This window comes from Dama dama, chromosome 15 (genome assembly GCF_033118175.1).
Source record: "Dama dama isolate Ldn47 chromosome 15, ASM3311817v1, whole genome shotgun sequence".
Taxonomy (NCBI): domain Eukaryota; kingdom Metazoa; phylum Chordata; class Mammalia; order Artiodactyla; family Cervidae; genus Dama; species Dama dama.
This window is the reverse complement of record NC_083695.1, coordinates 33,566,004-33,591,140: the sequence shown is the minus strand read 5'-3', so window position 1 is coordinate 33,591,140 and position 25,137 is coordinate 33,566,004. Positions and strand designations below refer to the sequence as shown.

At 37.2% G+C, this 25,137-nt stretch overlaps 1 protein-coding gene across 6 annotated transcripts in view; it reads right to left on the bottom strand.

Moving 5' to 3' along the window:
* The window catches only part of ADK (adenosine kinase), a 553,238-nt gene that overhangs the window by 55,482 nt on the left and 472,619 nt on the right, over positions 1-25,137 (bottom strand). The gene's annotated exons all lie outside the window — the stretch shown is intronic.

Here is a 25,137-nt window from a genome sequence, read left to right as displayed (position 1 = left end):
AACAAAGGTCTCCAAAGTGATCATACTCTGATTTCCATGTTGGAATCCTGGTAACTTAAGACCGAGGTATAAGCCCAACACAACACAGATAGAAATCTGAAGCCTGCCTAGCATGGCAGTTGTCCTTTTTTAGAAAAGCGCGTGTGCGCACACACACACACACACACACACACACACACACACACACACACACACACACACACACACACAGTCTGAAGCATACAGTACCATGAAAGGACTGATTTAGCCAATTTTATAAGAAACGATATTAACAGGCTGTTGAACTTTTCTCCTACTAGGCTGACAGTTTGAGGATTTTGAAGAATCTAGTCACAAGTATTATAGATACCATTTCTTCCTTAATTGGGAATCACAGGGCTCCTCTACTGCAGATAATTTACTCTAGTAATTTGATGACAAGGTATTTTTATCCTTTTCTTCCAAGCTGTTAAACACTGACTTTGAAATATCATTTTATTTACTTATTTTTATCTCAGTTCCCCAACCAGGGAATGAAACCAGGACATGTCAGTGAAAGCCTGGAATCCTAACCACTAGGCCACCAGGGAACTCTCTGAAATATCATTTTATGTCTCACTAACCTTAAAAGTAAAAAGTCTGAGAGAATGGTCCCTCTGATATATGGTTTATGTTGTAGCCCCCTAAGAATTCTTTTAATACTTACATTATATTAATATATAGACCAGGGCTTCCCTGGTGGTCTAGTTAAGAATCTGCCTGGCAATGCAGGGGACACAGGTTGGATCCCCCATTAGGGAAGATCCCACATGCTGCGGAGCAACTAAGCCCATGCACTACAACCACCGAGTCAGTGCACTAGAACCGGAGAGCTGCAACTACTGAGCTCCCGTGCCTAGAGCCCGTGCTCTGCACCAAGAAAAGCCATCTCAATGAGAAGCCTGCACACCGCAATTAGAGAGTAGTTCCCACTCAGCACAGCCCAGGAAAACCCGCATGTAGCAATGAAGACCCGGAGAAGCCAAAAATATATAAATCTTACCAAAAAATCTAGACCAGAGGTTGTTCAACTATGGCTTATGGGCCAGATATAGCTAGCTGCCCTATTTCCATTTGATTTATGCATTGTTATATAGGGATACTTTCACACTACAGGCAGAGTTAAACAGCCTCAACTGAGATCATATATGCTGACGCTTTATAGAAAGGTTGCTGACTCCTGATCTAGACATATAGACCATTAGAGCAATCTGGACACACAGACCATTAGAACTGAAAGATACAGTAGAGATTTTCTAGTCAGTCCTTTCATTTCATAGTTGAATAAAATAAAACCCAGAAAATAGAAAAAGCAGAGCAGTGAGCAGCACACAGAAGACAAGCGGAAGCTTCCTGGCACGTGGAATTCCCACTTTGCTATTTTCTAGCCTACTCATTCCACACTAGGAATGCTCTGCCTAAATCAAGAGTCCTGCTGCGTCTCTTAAAAGCCACATATGGTCTTGGCACAGAAATTGTTTTTTTAACACCTGGGTAACCAGGCTGTGTAGGTCCCAGGAGTACAGCAGAGCCCTTAGCATCAGCTCTAGCTAACCCCTGAGGAGTTAGATCTGAGAGAGAGCCACTTTCAAGGCCCTGCCTCATTAGTCCCTGCTGCCACCAATCTAGCTCAGAGAAAATTGATCCTTCCCTCATGTCTGCTGAACCAAGGCCAGTCTTGGGGAAAGAGGTTTTGTTCATCGAGGATTTGTTAATTAAGTCGTCACTGTACTAATGAAACCCCAGAGCTTCAGACACTAGTAGTCTATATTACTTTAGGGTAACTAAATTTGTATACTTAATTAAAAGGCTTGTGTTCTTCTAAAAACAACTGATAATTTTAAAAATATATAGAAATAAAATATGGAAAACACACAGTACTTATTGTCTTACCCCCACCTCCAACTGTTTTGATTGTAGTGGAAGGTAATTTAATATTCTGATTTTTGTATACTATTGAAAAGTCCTCAAATTTTAAGTAATGATGTTTTACAAAATGAATAAACACTTGTATTGTTCATTTAACACAATATATAAGAATAGTCTAAAACTGCTGTATCATTTTTAATGCTAGCATAAAGTAAATAACATACTTTATCCGTTCCATCAAGGTTTTGTTTAATTTTTTACTATTATGCATAAAGTGATATAACTATCTTCACACAGTCTTATTTTGATTAGTTTAAATTTTAAGAACTGAAAATACTGTATTAAAGGATATGAATATTTTCACTTATTTGTATTTTAGTAATATTATATAGGAAGCTGATTGACTACACCCCCAAGCATCAAATACCAATTCTTTTAAAAGATCCTCTTATATCACATATCCTCAGTTGATCTTTAATCAAAGTCCTTATGTATTCTAACACATCTATGTTCTACCAATAGAATTAACCTTTAAAAACTAGAGTTCCTAGAAAGAAAAAAAAGAAAAACAAACCAACCAACCTAGACTTCACATTAGTCTCAACCATAGCTAGGATGATGGACTTCCCGGTGGCTCAGATGGTAAAGAATCTGCTTGCAATCCCTGAGTTGGGAAGATCCCCTAGAGAAGAAAATGGCTACCCACCCCAGTATTCTTGCCTGGAGAATTCCAGGGACAGAGGAGCCTGGTGGGTTACAGTCCATGGAGTGGCAAAGAGTCAGACACGACTGAATGACTAACACTTTCACTTTTCACAGCTAGTATGACACTATCAGAAAGCTATTAATAGTTCAATTTTTTTAAAAAAAGCTCATTAATAAAAGCAAAAGTGTATAAAGGTAAGAAAAGTATTTAAAATATTTATTATGATCTGGGGCACTTGAGACATTGACCTTTCTGCATCTCTCATAAGGAAAAACTACTCAAACTAAGGCAGTACTGATGTATTATAAAACCTGCTTGAAGGCCAATTTAAATATCCAGTCCGCAGGAATACATTCTCAAAAAAAAAAAAAAAAAAAAAAATTATCCAGAATCAGTCGCTAGGCTTCTCTGTCCATGGAATTCTCCAGGCAAGAATACTGGAGTGGGTTGCCATTCCCTTCTCCAGGGGACGTTCCCGACCCAGGGATTGAACCTGGGTCTCCCACATTGCAGGCAGATTCTTTACCACCTGGGCCACCAGGGAAGCCCCAGCACAGATTCATAAACACACAAATCTATACTTAATAAAGCATATTATTTTAAGACTCTAGTTAAAAAATCACTACACTAATTTCATTATAATTCAGGTAACCTAGATTAGTTCAAATTGTGCATATCCACTTAAAAATGACTAGATCTAAAAAAAAAAAAAGACTAGATCTTTTAAAATATGAATAATGGTGCAGTACCTCAAATATTATATCTGACCATTCTAAGATTAATTTCTTTTAATAACAGCTGCACTAAGCTATGATTTGAGACATACTGAAACCTGTGGCTTGGGACCCTCTACTGGAGTTTTTGTACATGGACAAATGTTTCCTAGAGCAAAAAAATACAAAGAAATGCTAAGAAACTAAAAATAACTGCATGCATGCATAGCTGGGGCAAATTATGAACAATATACATAAAGGCCAAGTCCCAGTTGCTACTTCTGAGGTACCAGAGCAAAAGCAGGGTAGTGCACATGATTCCTGCCCACAGCACCGCCAAAGGGGGGGTAGACCACTTAAACCACCCCTGGAGCCCAGCCACTGCCCCTACCCTCACTCCATGTATGCGACCTGCTCATCCCCACACTGGGCACTGGGGAGTGATAAAGGGAACTTGTTTGCATTCCCTGTGCTGCAGTATGAGTCCTAGTAAATCTTGGCCTGAATTTCTCCTCTGACCTCTTATCAATTTCTATTGATTCAAGAGTCTAAGAACCTAGGTAGGTAATAGATTGACATCCAGTAAACTGCACATATTAAAGTGTATAATTTGTTAAGTATGTAGTATGTATATATCCATGAAACTACCACCACAATCAAGACAATAAACATATCTATTACTTCCACAATTACTCTTGTGGTTTTTAATAAGCTTCTCTTTCTGCCCCCTAGTTCTCAGACAACCACTCAAAATGGATCCACTGTATCACAGTTTGATTTGGATTTTTAATCAATTACTGTGTAATTTTTCAGGTAATACTGACTATAGTCAGTGGATTGTGTCTCCAAAAATGGATGTGTAACCTGAATAATAGAGGTTCTTTGTAGGAAAATTTCTGAGCTACAGATTCATTGGACCAACAGCAGCTTCAAGCATCTGCTAAATGCCAGTCTTCTGTGCAGACTGCCAGCCTTGTCATATATTAACACATAATTATAGATCTAGCATTAGCTGATAATTGGTCGCTCTTGAAACAACAGTATTTTAAAACAAATGAAAGAGGAATTAATTTGATAATTTAGATCCAAACCTTTGGAACATTCATAACAGTTATGTTTCTCATTTAGTCACCCTATTTCTTTTCTTCTGAGTTAAGAAAAATTCAAGTAAATTTTCTTTTATTTTACATATTGTAATTTTGAAGAAAAACTGTGCCAATGGTCAATAATCAATTCTAGGTTGTTTGTTGGCTTTAAAAACCTACGATGAGTGTACGATATTCAGAATTCCACCGATGAAACACATTTAGTGTTCAAATATACATAAAAAAGTACCCTCTGGGTATTTTAGGTACACTCAGATGAAAAATATCTATAGGCTATATAATTCATAACACTGAGTTCCCATTTATCTGTATTATCATTCTTCTAGTTACTTATACTCAGAATCTTAGGGTAATTTTTGCTACTTACGTAGTCATAATTCCTATTAAACCTTCTTTAATGGTATCTTTTGCCTTTAGCAATGTAATCCTTCTTTTGTCTTTCTAGATCCTTGTACCTGTGGCTTAGCTTGGACACAGAGACATATTCTACCATGTCCTCAATGCAAGATGCTCTACTCTTCTTTACTTATGCTTTTGCTTGCCAAACTTCAAATACTCACCTAATGTTTAATCTTGTATAAAACATTTACTAGACTCTTCCAAACAATTAGTTGATTCCTCATCTTGGGTCCTTAACACCTTAAGCATTCATCTATTAAAACTCTTATTACAACAAACTGTGATTATTTCTCTATACTTCTATTTCATTTATTGTGAGTTCCTTACTCAGTGCCTGGAACAGAGTAGGTCCTCGATCCCTGTATATGGGATAAATAAATTTTATTACCTTCTTTCTCATTAAATTTCCACCATACTAGTTCAAATCCTTATAGGTACACATCTGAATAGCTGCTTCCAAACAAGTCTGCCTGATTATAACCTCTCTTTCCTCCATTTGATCTTATACACTATCATGAAATTATATCCCCTAAACTACTGTTCTTATCACAAGATTCCTCTGCTCAAAACTCTTTTAACAGGTTCTTACACCCTTTGAAGTTGGAGCCATCTAACTGCAACCTAAAGTTAAATATTTTTTTTCTTTGTCATCTATTAATTTTCCTTACAAAAACTTTACACTAGACAGATAAGAAGTACTTGTTTTCTCTGAAACATTCTATAATAACTGTTTTTGCTACATTATTCTTTAACAACTAGGTTTTCCACTGATTGTACCCCATTTGAAAGTAAACTTTTTATTGAAGTATAACACATATTTAAAAGGGGTATAAACTGTAAGCCTGAGGCCGGAAGTACTGACTCTAAGACTAAATGAAGACAGAAAGGGTTCCAGGCAACCCTAACAAATCCCGCTTGCAGGCAACACACTAATTGAATGCAGTCATACAAGTGACTACTGTCAAGACCAGCAGAAGAACTCACTTGAGCCTATTCTTGATTACAGAATCATTAATAAAACTTTTTCTTAAGCTACTAATTTGTGAGGTGGTATATTACATGGAAACATTCCCTTCTTGAAATTACTAATCCCCTCCAAATATATCTTGACTTCTATCTCCAATGACTCTATATATATACATACACACACACGTGGAATCATATAGTATGCACCCTTTTGTTTACAAAAAAGTGACTTGATTTCACCTTCATACTTGAAGAAAAATTTTGTTGGACACAAAAATTCTGGACTGGCAGGTTTTTTGAGTACCTGGAAGATTTTTCCATTCTCTTTTGACCCTCAATGCTTCTGATGAGAAACCTGCCATTATTCATTTAATGTTTCTTCTGTATGTAATGTGCTATTTTGCTTTAGCAACTTTCTCCTCTTTATCTTTTGTGTTCAGTAGTTTGATTATAATATGTTTAGTTTTGATTTTCTGTGTATTTATTCTGTTTGTGGTATACATTGAGCTTTCCAAATCCTTAAATTCATGTTTTTAATCAGAATTATGAGATGTTCACCTATTATTTAATCAAACATTTCTCCTGCCCATTTTCTCTCTCCCTTCCTTCTGGGATTCTAAATACACATACATTAGGCCCTTTGATATTGTCCCACAGGTTACAGAAGCTCTGTTCATTCTGTTTCAGTCTTTTTTTCCTCTGTATTTCTCAGACTTGATAATTTCAATAGATCTGTATTCAAGTTTGTTGGCTCTTTTATCATCTCTAAATTGCTCAGAGCAGGTGGTGAATTTTTAATTTCAGAAGCTGTACTTTCAGTTCCAGAATTTCTATTTTTAAAAGTTTCTATATCTCTGCTGAGACTTTCTAATTGTTCATTCATATGAGCATATTTTACTTTACATCTTGGAGTATACAGTTAAACAATTGCTTTAAAACTCCTGTCTGCTAATTCCACACCAGTGTCATTTCAGAGCTTGTCTCCATTGATTGTTTTTGCTCTTCAGCATGAATGTTTCTTTGTAATCTGAGATTATATCCTGAATATTGTGCATGAGATGTGAAACAGAGGTTGAGCAATCTATAACCTAAGGGCCAGTCATTGACTTTTCTAAATAAAGTTTCAGTGGAATGCAGCCAAGTCCATTTGTTTACAGATTTTCTATGGACAGTTTTGCATTACAATGGCATAGTTGAGTAGTTTCAACTAAGACCACAAAGCAAGGCCTACAACTCTATAAAATATTTACTCTTGTGCCCTTTAAAAATAGTTGGTTGACCTCTATTGTAGAGACTGGTCATTTATGTATCTCTGAAGAGGATTAATTTTTTTTTTAAAGTAAGCAGTTGGTGGTGGTGGTTTAGTTGCTAAGTCGTATACAACTCTTGCGATCCCACGGACAAGAGCCTGTCAGACTCCACTGTCCATGGGATTCTCCAGGCAAGAATTCTGGGGTGGACTGCCATTTCCTTCTCCAGGGGATATTCTCAACCCAGGAATTGAACCTGGGTCTCTTGCATTGCACACAGATTCTTTACCAAGCTACGAAGGAAGCCCATCATTATTATTACCCTATTTTTTAAATGAACATACGGAAAGGACAAGACTTGAGTCCCCAACTTGTGGCACTAAAGCAGCGGCAGAGAGCAGGAAATGGGTGTGTCTGTGTGCCCACTAAGTTAGCAGTTAAACTTAGCTAAACTCAAATTCTAAACCCCTGGTTCCAGCAACGGACAACGACAGAAATTGTCATTCAGTTCTTTTAGCTTTGGTTGAGCTGCTGGAACTTATCTGTATATGTGTAATTCAGGGTTCATACAAATTTCTTCCTCCTCCATGACTGCAGGACCTTTATGCAGAGTTTCAGGCTACTTTTCTATGGTTCTTTCCCTTCAGGAATTTCTTTGCTCACTTTCTACCTGATGTAGTCACCCCAAACTCTTTCTCTGCTCCTGAAGTCTGTAAGACTGCACGTATTCTCGTGCAGTTTCCACCTGATTTTCATTGTTTTCCAGTATCTCCCAGTGTTTTTTTTTTAAAGAATATTTATTTATTTATTGGTTGTACTAGTCTTTGTTGTTGCATGAAGTTTTTTCTCAGTTGTGGCGATGAGGGGCTACTCTCTAGTTCTGGTGTATGGGCTTCTCACTGTGGTGACTTCTCTTGCTCCTGAGCGTACTAGGGCACGGGGGCTTCATTGGTTGTGGCTCAAGGGCTCAGCAATTGTGGCTCCCAGGCTCTAGAGCACAGGCTCAGTAGTTATCATGAATGAGCTTAGCTGCTCTGCGGCATGTAGGAATCTTCCCAGACCGGAGATCAAACCCACATCTCCTGCATTGGAAGGTGGATTCTTCACCACTAAGCCACCAGGGAACACCCTAGTATTTTCTTTTCTAATATTTTTCCAGAGTTATAATCGCTACCAGAGAAAGGATTGGTTTGATAGGAGCTATTCCTATTCTAAAATGAAAGTTAGTATCTACTCTTTTGAGTCTGACTATAATTGGTAAGACCTCTGTGAAGTAGTATGGAGCAATATTCAAGTCATAACATTCAGTGAAAAAAGCAAAGTGCAAACAAGTATCAACAGTATGCCACCTTTCACATGAAAAGAAAAGGAAATAATAAAACACTCATGTATCTGTTCCATTGGTCATAAACAAGTATAAAAATGAAATGTCCATCAACCAATGAATGAATAAATAATGTGGTATATTTATATATAGGTGGGTTGAATAGCATCTCCCCAAAATTCACATTCATTTGGAACCTCAGGCTATAACCTTATTTGGAAATAATATGTTTCCTGATTATTTAAAATAAGATCATACTAGATTAGAGTAGGTCCAAAATCCAGTGACTGAAGTCCTCATAATAAGAGATGAAGTGAAAGTTGCTCAGTCATATCAGAATCTTTGCGACCCCATGGACTATACAATCCATGGAATTCTCCAAGCCAGAATATTGGGTATTCTTTTCCTTTCTGGGTAGCCTTCTCCTTCTCCAGGGGATCTTCCAACCCAGGGATCGAACTCAGGTCTCCTGCATTGCAGGTGGATTCTTTTTTTTCTTAATTAATTTTTTGTTAATTGAAGGATAATTGCCTTATAGAATTTTGTTGTTTTCTGTCAAATCTCAACATGAATCAGCCATAGGTATACATATATCCCCTCCTTTTTGAACCTTCCTCCCGTCTGCAGGAGGATTCTTTACCAGCTGAGCCACAAGGGAAGCCCAATAAGAGGTGAGGATGCAGAAAAATACATACAAGAGGTCCAGGTGAAGACAGAGGCAGACTGGAGTGATTCAGCTACACGCCAAGGAATGTTAGCAATGCTGAAGATTAACTGCCAACAGCTAACTGAAGCTAGAAAGAGTCAAGAAAATATTTTTCCCTATAGTCTTTAAATGTGGCCTAACTAATATCGTTATGGCTCTATATACTGATATCTGGAGACTTCTAAGTTTGAGAACTATAAGAGAATAAATTCCTGTTGTTAAAGCCATCCAGTTTATGGTAACTTATTATGGCAGTCCTAGGAAACTAACATGTCATGCAATGCAATATTATATGGCAATAAAAAGGAATGAAGTTCCTTTAGAAAATTAAGGAAATGAAGCTCTACTTTTAGAAAATTAGAGATACTAAGGGAACAATTCATGCAAAGATGGGCACAATAAAGGACAGACATGGTATAGTCCCAGCAGAAGCTGAAGATATTAAGAAGAGGTGGCAAGAATACACAGAAGAACTATACAATAAAAATCTTAGTGACCCAGATAATCACAATGGTGTGATCACTCACCTAAAGCCAGACATCCTGGAGTGTGAAGTCAAGTGGACCCTGGGAAGCATCACTATGAACAAAGCTAGTGGAGCTGATAGAATTCCAGCTGAGTTGTTTCAAATCCTAAAAGATGACGCTGTGGAAGCACTGCACTCAACATGCCAGCAAATCTGGAAAACTCAGCAGTGGCCACAGGACTGGAAAAGCTCAGTTTTCATTCCAATCCCAAAGAAAGGCAATGCCAAACTGAAACCACCGCACAGTTGTACTCATCTCACACACTAGCAAAGTAATGCTCAAAATTCTCCAAGTTAGGCTTCAACAGTACGTGAACTGAGAACTTCCAGACGCTCAAGCTGGATTTAGAAAACGCAGAGGAACCAGAGACCAAATTGTCAACATCTGCTGGATCACAAAAAAAGCAAGAGAATTCCAGAAAAGTATCTACTCTGCTTCATTGACTATGCTAAAGCCTTTGACTCTGTGGATCACAACTGTGAAAAATCCTTCAAGAGATGGGACTACCAGACCACCTGACTGCGTCCTGAGAAATCTGTATGCAGGTCAAGAAGCAACAGTTAACACTGGACATGGAACAACAGACTGGTTCCAAATTGGGAAAGGAGGACGACAGGCTGTATATTGTCACCTTGCTTATTTAACTTATATGCAGAGTACATCATGTGAAATGCCAGACTGGACAAAGCACAAGCTTGCCAGGAGAAATATCAATAATCTCAGATATGCAGATGACACCACCCTTATGGCAGAAAGTGAAGAAGAACTAAAGAGCCTCTTGATGAAAGTGAAACAGGAGAATGAAAAAGTTGGCTGAACACTCAACATTCAAAAAATGAAGATCATGGCATCCAGTCCCATCACTTCTAGCAAACAGATGGGGAAACAATGGCAACAGTGACAGACTTTATTTTCTTGGGCTCCAAAATCACTGTGGATGGTGACTGCAGCCATGAAATTAAAAGATGCTTGCTCCTTGGAAGAAAAGCTATGACCAACCTAAACAGTATATTAAAAAGCAGAGACATTACTTTTTTGCCATCAGAGGTCTGTCTAGTCAAAGCTATGATTTTTCCAGCAGTCATGTATGGATGTGCGAGTTGGACCATAAAGAAAGCCAAGTGCCAAAATATTGATGTTTTTGAACTTTGATGTCGGAGAAAACTCTTGAGAGTCCCTCTGACTGCAAGGAGATCTAACCAGTCAATCCTAAAGGAAATCAGTCCTTAACATTCATTGGAAGGAGTGATGCTGAAGCTAAAGCTCCAATACTTTGGCCACCTGATGTGAAGAACTGACTCACTGGAAAAGACCCGGATGCTGGGAAAGATTGAAGGCAAGAGGAGAAGGGGAAGACGGAGGATGAGATGGTTGGATGGGATCACCAACTTGATAGACATGAGTTTGAGGAAGCTCCGGGAGTTGGTGATGGAAACAGATGACTGGTGTGCTGCATTCCATGAGGTCACAAAGAGTTAGACATGACTGAGTGACTGAACTGAAAAAGGAATGAGGTACTGATAGATGATATAACATGGACAAACCTCTAAAATACCATACTAAATGAAAGAGGACTGATATAAAAGGGAACGTATTGTTTGAAAGTATTATATATTGAGAATATAAATTAAAAAATTTACAGAAAAATACATTGTGTATATCTTTCCATGTTAATAAAAACACCTTCATTACTAAATCAATTTCTGCCATATGGATATATATTAATAAGTTCAAAAACTCATAAGACAAAAGGCATAGATAGAGAGACAGGTTAGTGGTTGCCTAGGGCCGAAAGAGAGAGGAACTGAGGAAAAATGGTATGTTCTGGGATGATTTAGAAAATTGACTGTAAATAATATTAAAAGTGACTGTAGTCATGATCGCTCAACTTTATGAATATATCCCCAAGACAAAATTACACATTTTAAATGAGTAAATGGTATGGTATGTGAATTCTACCTCAATAAACTATTAGAAAAAAAGATGAAACAGAGGAAGAATAATCAGAAACTAAAGAGCTCTGCTGCCTACTGGTGGGTAGAAAAAGTATGAAAGAGTGAAAACTGGAATGTGGAAGAAAGGATGAGTGGAGAGAGACACTTCACTGAGTATCTACGTAGTCATGGTAACTTTTAATATATCAGAAAAAAAGTTAACATGACAGGATGTGCAGGGAAGTCTGTGGTGTTGGACTGAAGTAGACAATACCAATACGAACCCATATTTTAAAAATACATATACACAGATATAGAAGTAGTAGATGTGTTTACATATTCACATATTTTCTAATCTCATCCACAGAAATCTAAAAATAGAGACAATCCAGTAGAAATGAGAATGGTCAGTGCCAATAAAAGGATCAAAGGCTTCTTAGAGAAATGGCTGATTCCATGGCTAGGGATAAGTACAAGAAGATCTTGGACTATCTTGTGTCAGGACGTAAGGAAATAAATGATAGGAGCCTGTTGAAAGGGCACAAGAGACAATTTGGAGGTGCTTCCAATAGCCAAATCTAGAACTATCTGAGCAACAAATAATGATAAATATCTGTGAGTTCATGCTGATATAAATAAGTAAATGAATAAACAAATGGGGAGAAGAGAAAGCTCTTTCTGATGACAGAATTCCAATTAATAAATACATGATGAATAATAAAAATTAAAAACTCATTATTTGGTTGACACTACAGTAATCATTATTACTAATCAATCAATGGATGTTAAAATTTGAGAGCAAAAGTATAATGGGGGGGAGATGAAAGATAAAATCTCAAAGTATCGTCCCAAAAAATATTTTGTTAAGAAGAGACAAACATTAATTTACAAAGGAGAAATTTGAGAGGCACCATCTTATGTAAGTGATCAAAGTTAATGTCACCACCGATGAGGCAAACTGATATCATATGCCTCCTGATATGATGTACTGAGGAGAGCAAAATATTATCTGTGTGGTATTCTTGCCTAAAAATGCATAACGTGAATTTTATCTTGAGGAAACAGTCAAATTCAAATTGAGACATTCTACAAAATAGCCAGGCAGTATAAGAGTGTCAGAGTCACAAAAGACAAAAGAAAGACTGCAAAACTATGCCAGACTGTAAGAGAATAAGAGGAATTGACTAATGACTCATGCAGTGTGGGATCCTAGATTGTATCCTAGGCCAGAAAAAGAACATTACTGATAATTGGTGACATATGAATAAGGCCTGTAGCTTTATTAGTACTATGAAATCAGTATTAAATTCTTGGCTTTGATCATTTTACTATAATTACATGAAATATTAATGTTTAGGAAAGCTGGGTAATTAATATATGGAAGATCTCTATTATTTCTAACAACTTTGCTGCAGAAAATGAGAAGTTAAAAAATTAAGACCAATGCTGTTACAAACATCCTTGTGTATAAATCTTTGTGCATAGGCTAAATCATTCCACAGAATTACTTCCTATAAGTAAAGATACTGAGTCAAAGTTTTACATTTTTAAAAGATTTTTGATATGTATTTCCAAGCTATCTTCCAGGAAAGTTGTACAAAATTTTTCCCACCAGCAGTGGGTCTCAATTACTTTTCAAATTTCTAAGATGTACCAGATGATCTCTAAGATCATCTCTAGTTCTTATTTGCATCAAAACCTTATTTACATTCCACAAATTAGTTTACATGTTCCCTTTAGAATATATTGTTTCCATGATCACTAGTAAAAAATGAATTCATGCTTGCATTATTTCTACAGTGTATTTTTAGGTAAAATTCATATAATTCTTTCTTATTCTGGTTTCTAGTATAGATCTCACCTGCCTTACTCAAGAATAAGCTTTGCCGTAAAGGCCGTATATCTTTGTTTCCAACATTACCTCAGCACAGTAGGTTACACACAGCAGTGGTTCAATTTAGCACTGTAGTAGTTAAACAAGTTGCAAGTTGCTTTCTGCCATCCATGACATGTTCAGACCGCTATCTGCTGACATTTTAAGTCCCGATTTTGCTTGCATGAGGTCCTTCTTCATTTTGCTCTGCTTATATCTTTCCTAGTTCTTTGTAGTTCAGGCTGTATTTGCAGAGCTGGGTACCGAGTTTCAGCTAATCCTAATAAGCACAGGATACTTGTCAAGAGTAGAACATGGAATAACAGGCATTCAGATGTAAGCTGTGGTGGCCCAACTGTGACCACAAACCTTTTGTTCTATCTTAATAAGTCGTCTTCTGCATCAGCCAATCCTAGGAACTAAACTGAGATTTGGTTTAGATTCCCTATCTTTAGCCCTGAGTATTAGCCTTCCTAACACTCTAGTCTCTATCTTCTAAATCTAGACGGCTTTCACTGCAGTGTGTTTGCTAGGAATTTTAGTATGTGCCAGCTCCTTGGGAACCTTCCATTTTTAGAAAACCAATGCAGCTTCTATTGGAGAAGGAACTGGCAATCCACTCCAGCATTCTTGCCTGGAGAATCCCATGGTTAGAGGAGTCTGGTGAGCTTCAGTCCATGGGGTCACAAGAGTCGGAGATGACTTAGCGACTAAACCAGCAGCTTTTATATAAAAATAAACCTCTCTGAATGACACTGATTGACTCCTGCGAAAGAGTTCTTCCATATTCCTGCTACCATTCCTAGCTCATATAATATCTTGGTGGGTTCATACTAGAATTCCTCAGGCTGTTGTACTCTTGTGGAGACTATACCCAAACTGACTTGACACCAGATTTGCTATCAGCTTGTGTAACCAGGACATCTTACTTAAACATCTGCCTCATCTAGGTTAAGTACTTTTTAGTTCTTATTAACTTGGCTTTCCTGAGTTTCCTATGTAACTGATCTACTATGCCTCCTTCTTGGATCATTAATCAACCTCCTATAATTTAACTTACCACAGTTTTGGCTTGTGAATTACAAAAACAGCACAAGAGGTCAATTCCCAGAACCCTCTGGCTGGCATGGCTCATCTGGAGAAAAATAATCATCCAAACAGTATCTACTTAATATTTCTGTTTTCCTCTGTTACATAAAATTCAGAATAACTTGATAGAAAAAGCTATGCTTTGAAGCTGAATTGAGACCACCATATACATGGGAATGTATGGAAAGCTGAGTTGCAAACAGATCCCAGATTAAATGTCAGTACTGTCAATGGTGACAAATGCCTTCATGCTTTACAAGTGGCATGCTGGATTGGGTTCTTGCTATCATGTGTCAAAGAAACCTACTGACTTTCCTTATGATCCACTTCTTAAGTTGATATACCAATGTACAGGTTTTAAGAAGTTTACTACAGCCAACTGTTCCATTAATGTTGAAAACACACACACACACACACACACACACACACACACACACACACCCCTCCCTTTCTCCCTCCCCTCTTTCTCTCCTTCCTCCCCCTGCCTCACTCACCTGATAGTTTTCTGTACTTACAAAACATCCAAACAAACAAACTTGAATATAGAGATTCTTTATAGAGTAGTATAATATAAGAACAGAGATTGATGACTCCGAGGCCATTTCAAAAGAAATCTTTCTTAATTATTCCCTGTGTCAAATTTTCAAAGTAGCTAGAGTCCAGGTTCTAAAAAGTTTAAATCTCTATGGATTTGCTATGAGGGCTTAAGTCTAAATGCGTCAATAGATTCCAGAAGAGTTGACTGCAAAGCTGTTTATTTGATCCTAACAAATTGCACTGTTGATCTTTCAAATAATCACACTACAGTCTCTAATTTATGGTAAAATCTACTGCAAGATATAGAAAGTGAAGGCCATGATTTACTTTCTAGAGCTCATGCGCACATTCAGTACAAATAGCAGTTTAGACTGAAATATGAACCTTGCTAAGGGAACTATATAATTGTCCCAGGGAACTACACTTTTTGCCTAGGCCTCCATCCACTGTTCCTCACCTAACTTTCCTTAAGACCTACACATCCTCCTCTAAGTATCTAAACATCATCAAGAGGGAGTAAGAATTTTAAAATAATTCCTTCATTAAAATGTGAGTCTCAGAAAGAAATGTTTTATAGAAAATTCAGTGACAAAGATTTATCTGAAAAATTTCACAAAAAATCTACTTTGAATCATAGAATATAATCACACTATGTATCATATAAATGTAGGCTCTTCAGTGAAGACATATTCCTACAGCTCTACATTTTAGGTGTCGCTACCATGCAGTTATTTTTCTAAAAAAATTTTTTAAGTGTTTATTTATGGCTGTGCTGGGTCTTTGCTGCTGTGCATGGGTTTTTTTCTAGCTGTGACAAGTGGGGGCTACCCTGTAATTGAGGTGAATGGGATCCTCATTGCTGTGGCTTCTCTTGTTGTAGAACATGGGCTCTAGGAACACAGGCTTCAGTAGCTGTAGCACATGGACTTAGTTGCCCTGCGGCATGTGGAATCTTCCCAGGCTAAGGATCAAACCTATGTCCTCTATACAGCAAGGTGGATTGTCAACTACTGGACCACCAGGGAGTTCCTACCATTCAGCTCTTAAAACCCTTAAACCAAGAATATCTCCTGGAAATGGAGACATTTCTCAAATGCTACCTGCTGCTTCTATGTGGGTTTAAAAATGGGAAACACAGAGCTCATCTTATTTTAAACACTATTTTGACCTTCTATATCCAACTTACAGTAATTATTAATATTATAAGAATTTCCATCATTTTATTAACAGAGACAGTATCTCCTAATTTAGTATTGATTGCGAATTTTATTAATGGGTTACTTATATTTTCCCCCTTATTTAAGGGAAAAATGTTTAATAAAAATCAGGCCAGCAGCAATTCTTTTGGAGAGCACTTTAGTATAAACTTTCTTCATGACTGAATTCATTAGCCTCTTGCATTAGTCTTTGTTTATCATCTTTAAACCAAGCCAATCTTTATTAATTTTCTAAGGCGTTTTCCCTAGTGCTTTCATCCCAGTTTATATATAGCTCCTTTTCTCTACAATTTTTCTAACCCTATCAAATTTGTCTCATTCTAACCCCATGGGATTGTTCATCACTAATACGTTTTAGAGGGATTATTGCAGCTTTTATTCTTTGGCATTTAATTAAAAAAAAAAAAAAGAAAGATCTACATCTTTAGTATTTGTTGATCCTTCTGAAACAGAGCTTTATAAACAAGTGTAAGTATAGTTCCTTTCTTTTATTGAATTATGATAAACTGACCACAAGATGTTTCTCAACCCAAATCTCTTTCTTCTCAGTATGTACTTTAAGCACTTAATCATGTCCTGTGCAGTACAGCATTCAAAGGCCTATTACAACTTACCATTTCATGCTTACCCACACCGATCTCCCTGATATGTAACTTTCTCTGTGATACATCATACCCTTTAAGGCCTCTTTGCCTTTTGATCTTAGTGCTCCATTAACTTAAATTCTTTTGTAATATCGACTTGCCAAAACTGTAAGTATTCTTCAAAGCGTAATTCAAACACCACTTCCTCTGTGAAACTTACAAATTTCTTCATTCTTGATCCTATAAAAATTTGCTCATAAAAGTTGTATACAACTTCTCATGTTGTATTAGTGGGCTATGTCTCTTCTAGATTCCAAGAAAAGGAGATTTTGTCTTATTTTATCTCTGTAACTACAATTTTTGAATACAGAAGGCATTCAGTAAAATGACCCTGACTTGAATTCGTTTATACTGCTACTTTACTGTTTTAATCTGTTGGTATCTTGCCTCTCCAACTTGTTCTTGGAGTTAGAGATTCTCAGGCTTAAATTCTATATTATCTGGCATATTCTTAGCACATGATGAAGAATTTGTGAGTTGGAAGAAATTTTAGAAATAACACAAGTCCAAAACATCAACCAATGTAGTAATTCATTTTACTAAATACTTTTGTTTAAATATCTATAATGACTTGCATGGCCACATAGACTGGTTTGCCCAGGATAGTCCTATTACAATTAATAGTGCCCCCCTTTCATTTCCAAAAGTATGTACGTTTTGAAGACAAGTTTTGTGGTTATTCAAATAAAGAAAAACTATTTCCTCACAAGTCCCAGACAGCTGAACAAGCCCTAATTATTATACGTTTTGAATTCTGAACCATGTGAAGGTACTGCCTACTCACAAGGCACTTAAAAAAATTTTCCCTTTGTTATAGGTGAGTATGGGTGAAATTCTAGGAAATCAGAGTATGGTCAAAATTTATTACAATGAGCAAATCATATAAACTAGGAGTCCCTACCTCTGGAATCTAATGCCTGATGATCTGAGGTACAGCTGAAGTGATAACAATAGAAATAAAGTATACAATAAATGTACAGTGCTTGAAACTAACACAACATTGTAAAGCAACTATCTGTCAATTAAAAATAAATTTTAAAAAAGGGTTCATCGAAATTTTAATATATGGAAATTAAAGTTAATGTCAAAAGAACATTAATAATTAAGGTTGTAGAAAATTAAAAAAAAAAAAACAAAAAAAACAAGTAATGCGCTTCAATCATCCCTAAACCACCCCCCGCCCCTAGTCCATGGAAAAACTGTCTTCCACGAAACTAGTTCCTGGTGCCAAAAAGGTTGGGGACTGCTGATATTAAGTGCAAAATAATGAGACAAAAAAATAGGCCACTTTCTTGGGACAAGAAAAGCTCTAAATACAGGAACTTAAAATAGTTTACTAGAAACAGGGAAAAGCTAAATAAACTTTATGGACCAAGATTAAACAAAGGGGGAAAGTCCTCAGGAATACTGGCTTCTATAGGGCTACTTTAAAAATCAATGATTCAAAAATGATGTGAGCTTCTTAAGACATTTAATTGGGATAAACTGTCTGATCCTAATAATAGGAACAAGGCAACAGTTAAGTCCTCATTTAAATAGTTTTTCATATTAAATGTAAAAACACTTTATTCCTTTTAACTGAGGAAAAATTTAGCTGTTCAATTATCTGAATTATACTTATCTGCTACCCTTCCAAAGGTTTTTATCCGAGCCAAAAACTTGCATGCGGTGTTTAAGCCAAAATAAAATTTTGCCGCCAAGTTGTAATGTTCTGAAAAATGAATTTTGGTGTCTAATTGAATTGCAGGAAAATCACTTACTGGGTATAATCAATAATTACTCTGAAAAATATTTGGTAATATACTTCTTAGGTAAATATCTATTTGTGTACCTTCAAGAGCTTTAAATTATAGAAATTGATTATATAGTTTTAAAACACAACAGATACATTCTCTAAGAACTATTTAAGCTAACATCTATCCATCTAGGGTTTCCCAAGTGACTCCAAGGTAGAGAATCCGCCTGCCAATGCGGGAGATACAGAAGACATGGGTTCAATCTCTGGGTCAGGAAATGACAACCCACTCCAGTATTCCTGTCTGAAAAATTCCAAGGACAGAGGAGCCTGGTAGGCTACAGTCCACAGGGTTATAAAGAGTCGTACATGATAGAGTGAGCTCACTATCTATCTATCTGTCAGTGTGTAGCTAAACATATCTAGCATCTAGATACCCATTCACATACATGAAATGCATTTATAGGTACACACTCTTTTTCATCAGAACGTTTTCTAGCTCTAACAGATTCTAACTAAAGAGTATTGGAGGGTATTTGGGAGAAACTCTAAAAAACACAGTTAACCCAGTATGGACTAGTTCATACATAGATGCTTTCTTAGATTAAGGGGCCCCTGGGTGTATTCCTACCTGAAGATTTACTGTTATTGATCTTACGGTTAAGTGTGTAACCGGGAAGGAGATAGTGATCATTTAAATAAACATTCTGAGGTACACTGTGAGCCAGGGGTTTTCCAACCATGGTGCCATCTATATTTTGGGTCAGATAATTCTTTGTTGTGAGTTGCTATCCTGTGAATTAAAGGATGTCTAGTGGCATCTCTGGCCTCTATCCATTAGATACTAGTAGAATTCCCCAACCTTCCTCTACCTATTCCATTGTGACAACCAACAGGAAAGAGAACAACTGCTCCAAGCTGAGAACCACTGCTGCAATAAATACATAAGGCAGCATAGTGCAGAATAGATTATACTAGATTAAGAATCAAAAGGTTAGGTTCTAATCCAGCTGTTTTTGCCTCTAACTTTGGGGTCTTGGGGAAATTACCTAATCTAGCAGTTTTCAAAGTGGATTATGGGTGCAGTATTACTAAATCAGCTAACAACCTTACATAACAAATAGATCAGCCCACTTAACTTTCCAGGACCATATACTTTTCGAATTTATAATAAAAGATATTCACTAAGGATGTTAGGTTCTATTGCTATTGCTTGTAACAAACCAACTCATACATCATAAATAGCTAGAACAGTTGAAAAAAATTTTTTTTTAATTTTTAAATAAATGAAGGTATGAGAACTGCCAAAATAGCCAAGAGTTGATGGGACAAGACCTCTGAGAAAAGAGAACCTTTAAGAGCTACACTGATGTGCTAAAAGTTGACTTTCTTCTTCAGGGCCTGGTGAACGTCTCAGAATCTGGGGAACTGGCTTATGCTAAGAGGGCTTCCCCTTAGCTCCGCTAGTAAAGAATCTGCCTGCAATGCAGGAGACCCATTTGATTCCTGGGTCGGCAAGATCCCCTGAAGAAGGAGTTCAGTTCAGTTGCTCAGTCATGTCCGACTCTTTGCAACCCCATGGACTGTAGCACACCAGGCTTCCCTGTCCATCACCAACTCCTGGAGCTTGCTCAAATTCATGTCCATCGAGTCAGTGATGACATACGACCATCTCATCCTCTGTCATCCCCTTCTCCTCCCGCCTTCAATCTTTCCCAGCATCAGAGTCTCTTCCCAAGCGTCAGTTCTTTGCATCAGGTGGCCAAAGTGTTGGGGCTTCAACTTCGGCATCAGTCCATCCAATGAATATTTAGGACTGATTTCCTTTAGGATTGACTGGTTGGATCTCCTTGCAGTCCAAGGGTCTCACAAGAATCTTTTCCGAGACCACAGTTCAAAAGCATCAATTCTTCACTGCTCAGCTTTTTTTATGGTCCAACTCTCACATCCATACATGACTACTAGAAAAATCAAAGCTTTGACTAGAGAGACCTTTGTTGGCAAAATAATGTCTCTGCTTTTTTAATATGCTGTCTAGGTTTGTAATAGCTTTTCTTCCAAGGAGCAAGTGTCTTTTGATTTCATGGCTGCAGTCACCATCTGCAGTGATTTTGGAGCCCCCCAAAATAAAGTCTGTCACTGTTTCCATTGTTTCCCCATCTATTTGCCATGAAGTGGTGGGACAGGATGTCATGATCTTAGTTTTCTGAATGCTGAGCTTTAGGCCAGCTTTTTCATCCTCCTCTTTCATCAAAATGCTCTTTAGTTCCTCTTCACTTTCTGCCATAAGGGTGGTGTCATCTGCATATCTGAGGTTATTGATATTTCTCCTGGCAATCTTGATTCCAGCTTGTGCTTCATCCAGTCCAGCATTTCACAAGATGCACTCTGCATATAAATTAAATAAGCAAGGTGACAATATACAGCCTTGTTGTCCTCCTTTCCCAATTTGGAACCAGTCCATTGTTCCATGTCCGTTTCTAACTGTTGCTTCTTGACCTGCACACATGTTTCTCAGGAGGCACATCAGGCGGTCTGGTATTCCCATCTCTTGAAGAATTTTCCACAGTTTATGGAAATGGCTATCTAATCCAGTATTCTTGCCTAGAGAATCCCCATGGACAGAGAAGCCCGGCAGACTACAGTCCACAGGGTCGCAAAGAGTCGGACACAACTGAGCGACTAAGTGCACAAGAGGCAACAAAGCCAATGGAGTTTCTGGCACTCTCCAGGCCTGGTGAGACACACCTGGAGTGAAGGCAATCTGAACTGCAGTGTCATAATCATGAAGGGGGTAGTGGAGTAAGACTGGTCTCAGGCGTTTTCTCCTTTGCGGTATCTGCCAAATTTGTAAGGGAGCAGGACAAGAGGTCAACAGATTAAGTAGAAGATCTCTAAAAGGCGGAGTAATGTTTTTGGTAGTTATATGGTGCCAAAGAGAACCTACCAGTGAGTAGGGATCCTAGTAAATACCCCAGGATTTCAGGAGACCTGCAGAATTTCAGGAGTGAGGGGGAAAAAAAATCAGAAATAGACTGAGCCTTATAAAAACTGCAAGAAAACCTTGTGTTGGTTCACGTTCTGATCTAGCTTTACTCTAGCTGCTTTCTACAAAAAGACAGTATCACCAGCAGAAATGCTATAATTTATTAGGGATAAAAGAAACAGATCTACAGATAACTGAGATATAGCTTTTGGACATGCAGTTTACTATTATTATAATTAACATGTTTGAAAAATTAATGACAAGGTAGAGGATTACATTATAAAACTGAGATCAATAAAAAAGAACCAAATAATTTAGAAAAAGAAGAATGTGATTACTGAAATAATGAAATCAACAGATGTGTTGAAATGCAGATAGGAGAAAGCAAAAGAGAAAGGATTAGTGAACTAATGCTAGGTCACTGCAAAACACACAAGCTGAAGCCTGAGGGAAGAAAAAGGATAAAAGATACAAAAAAGGTAAAAAAGACATATGGAACACAATGAAAAAGGCCCAAGATATGTGTGATTGGTCTCTAATTGGAAAGACAGGAATGCAGTATCTAAAGAGATAATTACTGAGAATTTTCCCAAATTGTTAAGCAACATTAAGAAGATGATGCAGAGTCAAAGATGAAAGAAGCACTAAAAATCCCAACAGGATAAGTACAAAACCAAATACAAAATTAAAGTCAAAGATAAAGAACAAACTTATGCTTGTCAGGGGAGGAAGTATCGGAGTAAGAGACAGTCAGGGAGTTTCAGATTGACATGTTAACAATGCTAGATTTAAAATGGATAACCAACAAAGTCCTCCTATATAGCACAGAGAACTCAGCTCAATGCTGTGTGGCTACCTGGGTGGGAGTATAGTTCGGAGGAGAATGGACACATGTAATACGTATCACTGAGTCCCTTTGCTGTACCCCTGAAACTATCACAGTATTGTTAATTACCTGTACTCCATACAAGATAAAAATTCAAAAGACAAACAAACCAAAGTTAAGCTCAAAGAGAAATCACAAAAAGCAGTAAAAGAAAATGAAACTATCATGTTCAAAGAACCAAGAATAAGACTAATGCCTGGCTTCTCAACAAAGATAAAAGAATCCAAAAGATAATGGAAGGTGATCATTAAAGAGCTCAAGTAATATAACCCAGTATATAGAGTTCCATATTTATTGAAAGGCAAAATAGAAACATTTTCAAGCAAAACCCAAAAGAATTCACACACTGACTGAAACACCAAAAGGGGAGCTGTTTAGGCAGAAGAAAAATTATGCAATAATTTGTAAATACTTAGATAAAACACGGAAATGCAAAAGGGAAAGAAAAACAATGGAAGGAGTATACTCAACTGCAGAAGATAACAGTGTTTTGTCACTATAAGGCATTAAGATATATGTAAAGATATATGTAGAATTGAAATGAATGACAACAATAATACAAAAGATTGAAAGGTTTAGATGGATTTAAAACTTCTAAGATCAGACACGACTGAGTGACTAACACACACACACACACACACACACACACACAAGATCCTACTATTGTATGAGAAGTGGCAGAAGTTATCGTTTATATTTGACTTTAATAGGTCAAGGATAGATTCTGTAATCTTTAGGGTACACATTAAGAGATATACCACTGGCAAACATATAGAGATAGAAATGAGAATTAAAAACATCTGATTAATCCAAAAGATGCAGGAAAGGACAGAAAAAAGAAAACAAATATGAGAAAATAGAACATGAATCCAATCATTTGAGTTATTTATATTTAATATAAAGATTCCAAAAGATAGAGATTGTCAGAATTGAAAAACAACAAAAACTGTATGTTGACTGAAAAAAAAAAAAAATCTTAAATTAAGACCAAAGAAAGGTAGAAAGTAAAGGAATAGAAACACATGCACCAGTGCAAATAATAACCCACAGAAAGCTGGCATATTTACACTAATAACAGATACAACAGACATTGAGGCAAGAGGCATTATTAGAAGTAAAAAGGGACATCTCAGAATGATAAAATGTTCAATTTATCATGAAGATAAAAGAATTCTAAACTTATATACAGGACTTCCCTGGTGGTCTATGAGTCCAGAATCTACCTGCCAATGCAGGGGACATGGGTTTGATCCCCGCTCTGGGAAGACCCCACAAGCCTCAGAGCAACTGAGCCCACATGCAGCAGCTAGAGAAGTCTGCATGCCTAGAGCCCATGCTCTGCCAGAGAAGCCCCCACAGTGAGAAGTCTGTGTACCACAATGAAGACTAGCTCTCGTTCACCACAACTAGAGAAAGTTCGTGTATAGCAAATAAGACCCAGCGCAGCCAAAAATAAATAAACAAATATTAAACAAAATAACTTATGTGCGTGTAATAGGATACCTTCAAAATACATAAATCAAAATTTGATAGCACCAAAAGGAGAAATACACAAATTCAAATCAGAGTAGGGCTGTTTAATAAACCTCTCTTCATAACTGATAAAACAAGCAGACAAAAATAAACAAGAATATAAATGGTCTGAACTACAAACTTGACAAACTTGACCTAACTGTATATATAAAGACCATATATAAGAATATCAGCATTTGCATTTTTTTAAATGCCCAAAGACTATGTATAAAATTAACCATATGGCATGCAGTAAAAACAAAATTACAACAATTTTGAAGAAATAAAATCATCCAACATATCTGATCACAATAAAATTAAACAAAGTCAGAAACAAAATGATAATTAGAAAATCTCCAGGTACTCGGAAATTAAGCAAAACTTTCTAAGTAACTTAAGGATTTATTCAAAGATGAAAAATAAATAAATAAAAATAAATTTCAAAGATGAAAATTAAACTAGATAATTGAGAAAAATCAATGAAGGCACTTGATTCTCTATAAGACTAATAATAATTGATCAACCCTGTGGAGGCCATCAAAATGCGCCTCTCAGATCTGCCATGTGCCATAACTGACTGATGGAACTAGCTATGTTCTGAATCCATCACTGCTTTCATGCTGGGTCCATGCTTCCCAACAGCATGGGACTGAACACAGCAGGAAGACAGTGGAGTTTTTTTTGTTTTTTGTTTTTTTGCTGTTGCTTCATTTATTTATTTATTTTTTGACTGTGCTGGGTCTTTGTTGTTGTGTGGGCTTTTCTCTAGTGAGGCGGGCAGGCTTCTCACTGCTGTGGCGTCTCTTGTTACAGAGCACGGGACCTTAAGCACGCAGGCTTTGGGTTGTGGCATGTGGGCTCAGTAGCTGTGGCTTCTGGGCTCTAGAGCACAGGTTCAACAGCTGTGGCCCATGGGCTTAGTTGCTCCACGGCATGTGGGATCTTCCTGGACCAGGGATTGAACCCGAGTCTCCTGCACTGGCAGGTAGATTCTTTACCACTGAGTCACCAGGGAAGCCCTGGAATCCTATTCTTGAGAGAGGTGGGACTCTGTTCCAAGGCCTGGCTTGATGAGCAACTATGGCTTGAGGAATCCTCACTGATGTTGTCAAAACTTAACTGTATTATAACCTAAGCCTC